At 35.8% G+C, this 8,648-nt stretch overlaps 1 pseudogene; it reads left to right on the plus strand.

The window, feature by feature from the left end:
• Window positions 1-6,329: 6,329 nt before the first annotated feature.
• LOC127529925 (zinc finger BED domain-containing protein 5-like) lies at window positions 6,330-8,137 on the plus strand (annotated as a pseudogene).
• Window positions 8,138-8,648: the final 511 nt, after the last annotated feature.

Raw genomic sequence — 8,648 nt, forward strand, 5'->3', positions numbered from 1 at the left:
CTTTAACCAACAATGTCAGAAAGCTTGTTTGCAATTTAAAGTATTGCTTGAGCTTTAAAACAATATATTTTTTTTTTTTGTTTATGTAGTACCTGAATTGTAATTACTGTTGTTCTATTATTGCTTAATTTACTTTCAGGGCAATGTTGCTTCATAATGATCTGTTCTGTGCACAATTACCAAGAGAATACATGTGCCAGTGATTTACACACAGAACTATGTGGTTTCCAGAGACACTGAATAATCACTGCTGGCTGTGATCATACAGTTTTGTAAGGAATTATGAAACTCAAAATAAATTATTGCTGCTTTTCAAATAGTAAATACTTTGCCAAGTGGTAGCCTATAGCACTGAAGGATGAAACAGACAAACCTAAATTTATATAGGGTAGTACGCAAGCCAAAGGGAATGTTCTGTAGTGATAGGGTATATAAAAGCTTCTCCGCATAAATGCAGAAAGAGCACAAGGATGTTGCAGTAGCATTGTTAATAGTCTTGCTAAATAAGCAACTTACAAATGCACAAGAACAGCAGGATCAATAATGAAGAACTTGGAGTATTATTCGAGGAGAAAGTGATAACATCCAATTTGTTGATCTGAATGGTAGCATCAGATATGGAACACTGACAATCATTAAACAAAAAAATAAGGATTGGAAGAATTTAGATACTTACTCAAAATAAAAGTAAATAAATAAATAGCAAAAGACAAAGGATCAGCCTCACCTTCAGTTTTACAGATCTACACCAAACTCTGCCATAATAAAGTATGTGCCATAATGCATAGTCTCAAGAACTGTGGGCAAAAAATGCTCAAATCTCTAGCAGACTGTACATCAGCAACAGATCTCTGAACAACAGATTTATAAAATGTTTACACAGATGTGGTTTGTGTCTTAAATAGGTAATAAGTTATCCATGGTTACCAAGGCTATTAGGTGCAATAATCCTGCAGTACACACTATAATGCATCGTTTGTATGTTGTGATACATTTCGTTAAATTATTTATTGCCACAATATTTTTTCCATATTTTATATAAAACATTACATTGTTTAAGGCATGACTGTGTATGAATATCATTTTTTACAATTCATGTGTTTTCCTTTTTTATTGCAAGAACAAGTGTAAATTAGAGCTTAAACACAATACTTATACTTTAGATATAAGCAGCACTTGCATCAAACTACATTGTTAAAAAAGAAACACATTTCTAACTAGTTGCAATTTCTCAAGAATTATTCTCCCAACAATATATTAAGAAGATTCTGATCCTGATAAAGAAGTGCTTATGCATTCCACAGAAGCCACTTAACACTTTTTGTAAACAGGCAGATTGGAGGAGATCTCATTACCCAAAAGTATCCAGTCTGTGTATATCTGAGACATCAGTAAGATCAATATTTATATCTCTCAGCATTTTAAAATGTTATTTTATTTCACCTCCTGAAAAAAATCCAAACAACTGCAGCAGTCACAAGCAGGATGCTCTGTGACTTCTTTTAAGAACTGGTAAATCAGTGGTCTTTTACTGTGGTTTAATAGTTTGTATCTATTCTTCCACCAAAGTGGTATTCAACTGCCAAAAAAGTTGCAAAAGTCCCAGATAAAGAATCCTAGTTTACCTAATAAGAACAGTTTACCAGAACATCTCACTTGATAAATTTTAGTCGAATCATAGCAATCTTTTTTTCTATTTGTATTGAACTATAATTGACTAGTAGGCAACCATACTGGTAAACAGAGCATAAAGAACTGATTATGTATAATAAAAAGCAAACAATAATACATTTTGCAGCTTCTACGAGGCACTTTACGCAGCAACACGATTGATCGATAACAGATCTTAATAAGAACGGGTTATTGCATCGTTTTCATCAACCAAACAGAATAAAACCTACCTAAGCTAGGATTTGAACCTAGGACTCTAGAGTGATGCAACTCCCAGACGGAAAACGAAACATAATCCAACAACAGGATGAAATGCTCAAAGAACAAACTGGAGCTATTGCTTGGCAAAACATAAAGGACATAAAAAAATGAAAAAAAAAAAAAGAACAGGAAAAAAACCAAGACAATACTTTATGATTTTGGTAGACAAGGTAATTATACTTTGTATAATATAACAGGCCTATACCTATTCTCTGCATAAAGTACATTTTAACAATAATTCCGTAGGTTAACCAGAAATTCAATCATGATAAAAGCTCGAATGACAAACTGTTACATTTGGGATAAAATATATAATAAGATGAATGGAGAAAGTATGTGAAGAATGTACAAAAGCAAAAGGAATAAAAGAAAAAAAATGAATGATGCTTTTTTTTTCCTTGAGACTTAGGTTTTAATATCTGCAGAACTTTTTGCAACCCTAAAATGTAATGTTTTATTTCTATTCATGTATCCATTTTTTAACTCCTTTTCAAACTTAGTGTCACAGTCTGTTCCAACAGTAATCAATGCCAAGCAGCATATCTAGATGGATACGCCATCACTGGATTCACACAAACATAGTGACGCACATCAGGGCATCTGACATCTGCAACTGGCCCATACAAAGCAATGTGTTTGGAATGCGAGAGGAGACTTTAGTCTCAAGATTAAATATGAGGAGAAAACAAATGTACACTCCACCAACAGGATATACTGTACTAGGAGGGAAACTGAACTGAGCTCAACAAAGTGTCTAATACTGTGTCAAAGTGAATTTGGCATTCCCCACAATAGACCGCTGTTCCTATCTGGACTTGTATCTAGTTTTGCAGAGCTTGGCTACTGAAACATAAAACTCAATGTTTAGATCAGAACATGGTTTTCCAATTTCTAGTTTGTAATGTTAACAGAGTGCAGTGAAATTGTTACATGCATAACTGACCATGCAAGGTTGTCTGAAGCTGAAAGCTCTTCTTTTAGTAAGAGCCACAAAGCAGGAACCAACTCAAAAAGGGACAATACTTTATTCCATTACACTTTTACTTACGCTAAACAATTTGAAAGTGAACTACCAGTCCAAAATGTATTTATTTAAACTTTGCAAGTAAAAGAGAGAACCTAGACAGACCCCATCAAGCACAGGTATGTTTGCCAAGCAACACACTGGTAGTGGTACAGCCATAGATTTAACCCAAATTCCTGAAGCTACAAAGCACAGCACTAACCAATCTTCAACAATGATGCTCAATTTAAAAATTAAACTTGCAGTTTCAGAGGAATATATTATTTTGGCTGAAAACACAAACCTTTCACAAATCACTACCTTAAGACCACCAAAACACAAAGTATATGTCATTCATGATAGACCATTAAAACAATGCTAATCCAAAAGCTGTTTTAAAAGTCAACTAGTTTAATAATAATAAATTCAACTGTTTTAAAATGTCAAATATAACTTATACAATTAAGCTTAATATACTTCAGATTCTGATAATATTCTTATGGTCTAAACAATTCCTTTTTATTGATTTATATATTCAAAGCATTCCCACATTAAACAATACTATCCCATATTAAAAGCTACCAAAATATTAATGCTTTTTCTAATTCTGGATTCTATGCCAAAAGGCATTTTCTCACACAGTTGCTGATTAAAAGATAAGTATTTTTCACAATCATGGTATGTACTAATTTGACCCTTGAAATTGTGTTCTAAAGTGAAGAATATAGATTTTAAAAATACCTTGTCTGTTCTTGTAGCTTGCAATGGATCTTTAACGTACCAGGGTCTAAAGGTGGAAGAAAAAGCCTTAAAAATTACCAAATATGTCCACTTTAAAGCAGTAAAGGTTTTGATTTAAGAAAACATGCCTTCCATATTTTATGAGGCATCCTTGTGAAAACAGAAGGAAACTATAAATAATTATTTTATCACAGTTTCTTGAAGTAAGGATACGTTTCTTGCTTCTTTGCCTGTTTACAGCGGCTATTGTGGGTTCAGTTATGAAAATCCAATGCCGATCACCAGCCCATTACATTCTGTGTTGTTATTTTATATACCCTACAAAACCAAATGAACGCAGAATAGGAGTGTGGTGAAAAGAGCACATATGATTTTCAATGTACCTTTGTACACAAACAACTAATTACAAAGCTAACTAATTACAATGCATTGTATTTTGAATAAATGCCTTAGATTTCTGAAAAATCTGCAATAGAGCTGACTAAAGCACACAAATCATTTACATACTTTTTTAATTCACATAAGATGCTCTTGATGAAAATATGGTAATAAAAAAGAAACAAAGCACAATGTTTTCGAATGAGTAAATTCACTGACACTAATGCCAATAAATCTATAAATACAATGGAAGAACATGCAAATCCATGTAGAATCTGGCACTGTGAGGAACAAGCCACTCTGTATATGTTAAAATATTTGTACTAAACTTACTAAACTTCAACTTGATTAAACTTAAGTGAACTGACATTGCTGTAGTGACCAAGAGTGTGTGTGTTTGCCCTGTGATGGACTGACACCCTGTCTAGGTGTTGCTCCTGCCTTACATCCATCCATGATTGCTGGAATGGGCTCCAGCTGTCCTGGGTAAGAGAGATGGATGTCTATAAAATCTGTTCAGTTCTAATCATGATTACACGTTATATGAAGTACTTCAGGTGGAAACAAATAATTGTCAGCACTCTATTTGTTGGCTGCTTGGTCGTTCTTGTGATGCTTTTAAAATGCATGCAATTTCCTACTCAAGCAGGTGTGGGGATCTGTCTGATGGTTTTGAATGCACTATTAGAACTGTATTATATTGAAGAGTGTCTGGGGAGGGGATGTTTGCTGTCAGAGTGCTAGGTGCCACAACAATTTACAGTAGGTAACCCGCTATTGAAACAGAAGAATGCCCATTTCAAACCCAGGGTACATGCCTACTCGATATTCTCTCTCATTGAAGTATATATGTTATTTAACAATCTAAAAGCAAAAGGTAGGATTTTTGCAAAGCAAAGGAAAAAGCGTCCACATGCGATTGTGTGATTTTTTCAGTTATTATTGTCTAGATCAGGAGCGGGCAATGTCGGTCCTGGAGAGCCACAGTGGCTGCAGGTTTTTGCTCCAACTCAGTTTCTTAATGAGAAGTCAATTATTGCTTAAGTGAAATTTTGATGCTTTATTTTAGTGGCCTCTCTTGTTAAGGTTCTCCACCCTTGATTGCTTATTTCAATCTTAAACAGCTGCATTCACTGTTTTAATAGCTCCTTATTAGCAGTAAGATGTAAAAGACAAAGCAGCCAGCAGTTCCCCATTTAACCTGTTTCCATTTACATCTGTGTGTGTTCATCATGCACTGTTTTAACAAACCACTTAACAGAAAATGTAACAGACTGAAAATTATCCTTTTTAGGCTTCAAATCATTTGGATAATACCCTTGGAGAGGAAAAAATCTACAATATAAGAACCTTACATTGAAGACTACCAAGCCATAAAACTAAATCAAGTCTGAGATTGGCAAGGATTGGTTTCTAATTAAGCAGCTTAGTTGGAATGAAAACCTGTAGCCATTGCAGCTCTCCAGGACCGACATTGCCCACCTGTGGTCTAGATGTCTACAAAACTGAGCCAGCAATTCACATCTGGAAAACAACATGCAATGACAATGGAGCTTGGCAAGAAATTTCCAAAGTGAATCCAATCCCCTGGCCCTGAAGGAAGTCACACTGACACGGAGGAAGGCAAACTTAGCAAAGTGAGGCTCACAGCTGGTCTCCTTTTAAAACTGCTAAGTCCCACAACAATAATTTGCTTTTTACAATTTTCCTTAATTAAAGAACATAGATATGCTGTTCTTCAATATATGTGTGTAATCTTAAACCATGGATCAATAATCAATACCATTTTTGGTTTGTAAAGTTGACACATTCTGTACATTTTAAGGCTTTTCGTCACATTGAGACTCCAGTACCCTTTAGTTCCATTATAAATTGCAAGAGCAGGCTAGTTATGTTTTAAAAAAATATAAAATATGCTTTAATTTAGTATACAATTTAATATGGCAAACTAATACAACAACATTATGAAGAAATAACTTGATCTGAAAAATATTGAAATATTGAACTTATCCATTAAGGCAGCGGTTTCTCAACCTGTGCGTCGTGACCCCTTTGGGGGTCGAACGACCCTGTCACAGGGGTCACCTAAGACCATCAGAAAACACATATTTCCGATGGTCTTAGGAACCGAGACACCGCTCCTCTATCCGTCTCTCTCTGTGAGTCTCTCTCTAGCACGCGCCTGTGTGTGTGTGTGCCTCTCTCTAGCACGCGCCTGTGTGCGTGTGCCTCTCTCTTGCGCGCCTGTGTGCGTATGTGCCTGTCTCTCGTGACAATGGATCGTGTAGAGAAGAACGTTAAGAAAAGAAAATATAGTGAAAAATATAGTTTTTACAGTATGGTTTTACCTCAATAATTACAGCAGGAATTGAGAAACTGCAATGTGTTATTTGTTGTGAAGTTCTATCAGCCGAATCTATGAAGCCGAACAAACTAAAACGCCACTTTGATAGCAAGCATCCGAGTTTTGCTGGCAAGGATACCAACTATTTTAGAAGCAAAGCTGATGGACTCAAGAAAGCCAGACTTGACACTGGTGGTAAGTACCACAAACAAAACGTAGCAGCCGTTGAAGCTTCATATTTGGTGGCACTCAGAATCGCCAGAGCTATGAAACCTCACACCATTGCTGAGGATTTACTGTTGCCAGCGGCCAAAGACACTGTTCGAGTTATGATCGGAGACGAATTTGTTATAAAATTGAGTGCAATTTCCTTATCTAACGACACTGTCCGCAGAAGAATAGATGACATGTCTGCTGATATTCTTGATCAGGTAATCCAGGAAATTAAATCTGCTCCACTTCCAATATTTAGCATCCAGCTTGATGAATCTACAGACGTTGCAAACTGTTCACAGTTACTGGTTTACGTGAGGTATATTAATGATGGCGACTTTAAAGATGAGTTTCTTTTTTGCAAACCTCTTGAAACGACAGCTACTGCACGTGATGTATTTGACACAGTTGGTTCATTTCTGAAAGAGCATAAGATCTCTTGGGAAAAGGTTTGTGGTGTTTGCACAGATGGTGCTCCAGCTATGCTAGGATGTCGATCTGGATTTCAACGTTTGGTACTGAATGAGTCACCAAAAGTCATCGGAACTCACTGTATGATTCATCGGCAAATATTAGCAACGAAGACGCTGCCACAAGAGTTACAAGAAGTAATGAAAATCGTCACTAGTTCTGTCAATTTTGTAAAGGCGAGCACTTTAAACAGTCGACTGTTTTCGCAACTGTGCAATCGAATTGTATGCGCCGAACAATGCTCTGCTATTTCACACTGAAGTGAGATGGTTGTCGAGAGGAAAAGTTTTAAAACGTGTTTTTGAGCTTCATGATGAACTCATAACGTTTTTTAATCAGAAAGCAAGACCGCAGTTCGAAGCACTTTTCAGTGATAAAAGTGAACTGCAGAAAATAGTTTATTTGGTTGACATCTTTGCCATCTTGAATGAGTTAAATTTATCACTGCAAGGACCAAATGCAACATGCCTCGATTTGTCTGAAAAGATCCGATCATTCCAAATGAAACTTCAACTTTGGCAAAAAAAATTGGATGAAAATAAAATTTACATGTTGCCTACCTTATCTGCTTTCTTTGAGGAGCATGACATTGAACCAGACAAAAGGATTACGATGATAATTTCTGTGAAAGAACACTTGCACATGCTTGCAGACGAAATTTCATCTTACTTTCCAAATTTACCTGACACCCCATTTGCACTTGCCAGAAGCCCATTCACAGTCAAAGTTGAAGATGTTCCTGAGACAGCACAAGAGGAGTTCATTGAACTTATTAACAGCGATGCAGCGAGAACTGATTTCTCTACAATGCCAGTTACAAAATTCTGGATCAAGTGTTTGCAGTCATATCCTGTTCTGTCTGAGACTGTGTTGCGCCTTCTTCTTCCATTTCCAACAACATATCTTTGTGAAACAGGGTTTCCAGCTTGTTGGTTATCAAGTCTAAATACAGAAGCAGACTTGTTGTGGAAGATGATCTTCGTTGTGCTCTTGCAAAGACTGCCCCGAGAATTTCTGATCTGGTGAGAAAGAAGCAATCTCAACCTTCGCACTGACGTTGGCTTTTTACGCATACTGTTGCAAAATGTAGCAATGTAGTTTACTGTTGTTATATTAAGACTGTTACCCATGCTACACCATGCTTCAAGACAAAATTTCATTTATTTGTAATTAGAAATAAATATTTCACAATATATAATTACATATTGTTTTTGTGATTAATCACTATGCTTTAATTATGTTCAATTTGTGAATGAAAATACAACCTGCATATCAGATATTTACATTATGATTCATAACAGTAGCAAAATTACAGTTGTGAAGTAGCAACAAGAATAATTTTATGGTTGGGGGTCACCACAACATGACGAAGTGTATTAAAGGGTCGCGGCATTAGGAAGGTTGAGAACCACTGCCTTAAGGAAATGCACTATGATATAATTAGATACAGTGAAAGCAAACAATGAAAAATGAGAATTCCAGCTAATTTTATTTAAAGACTATTAGAAGCCTCACTCTTAATGATGAAAATAAGAATAAAACTTTCAATCTATAAATCCTCATAAT

This window comes from Erpetoichthys calabaricus, chromosome 12 (assembly GCF_900747795.2).
Source record: "Erpetoichthys calabaricus chromosome 12, fErpCal1.3, whole genome shotgun sequence".
Classification (NCBI taxonomy): domain Eukaryota; kingdom Metazoa; phylum Chordata; class Cladistia; order Polypteriformes; family Polypteridae; genus Erpetoichthys; species Erpetoichthys calabaricus.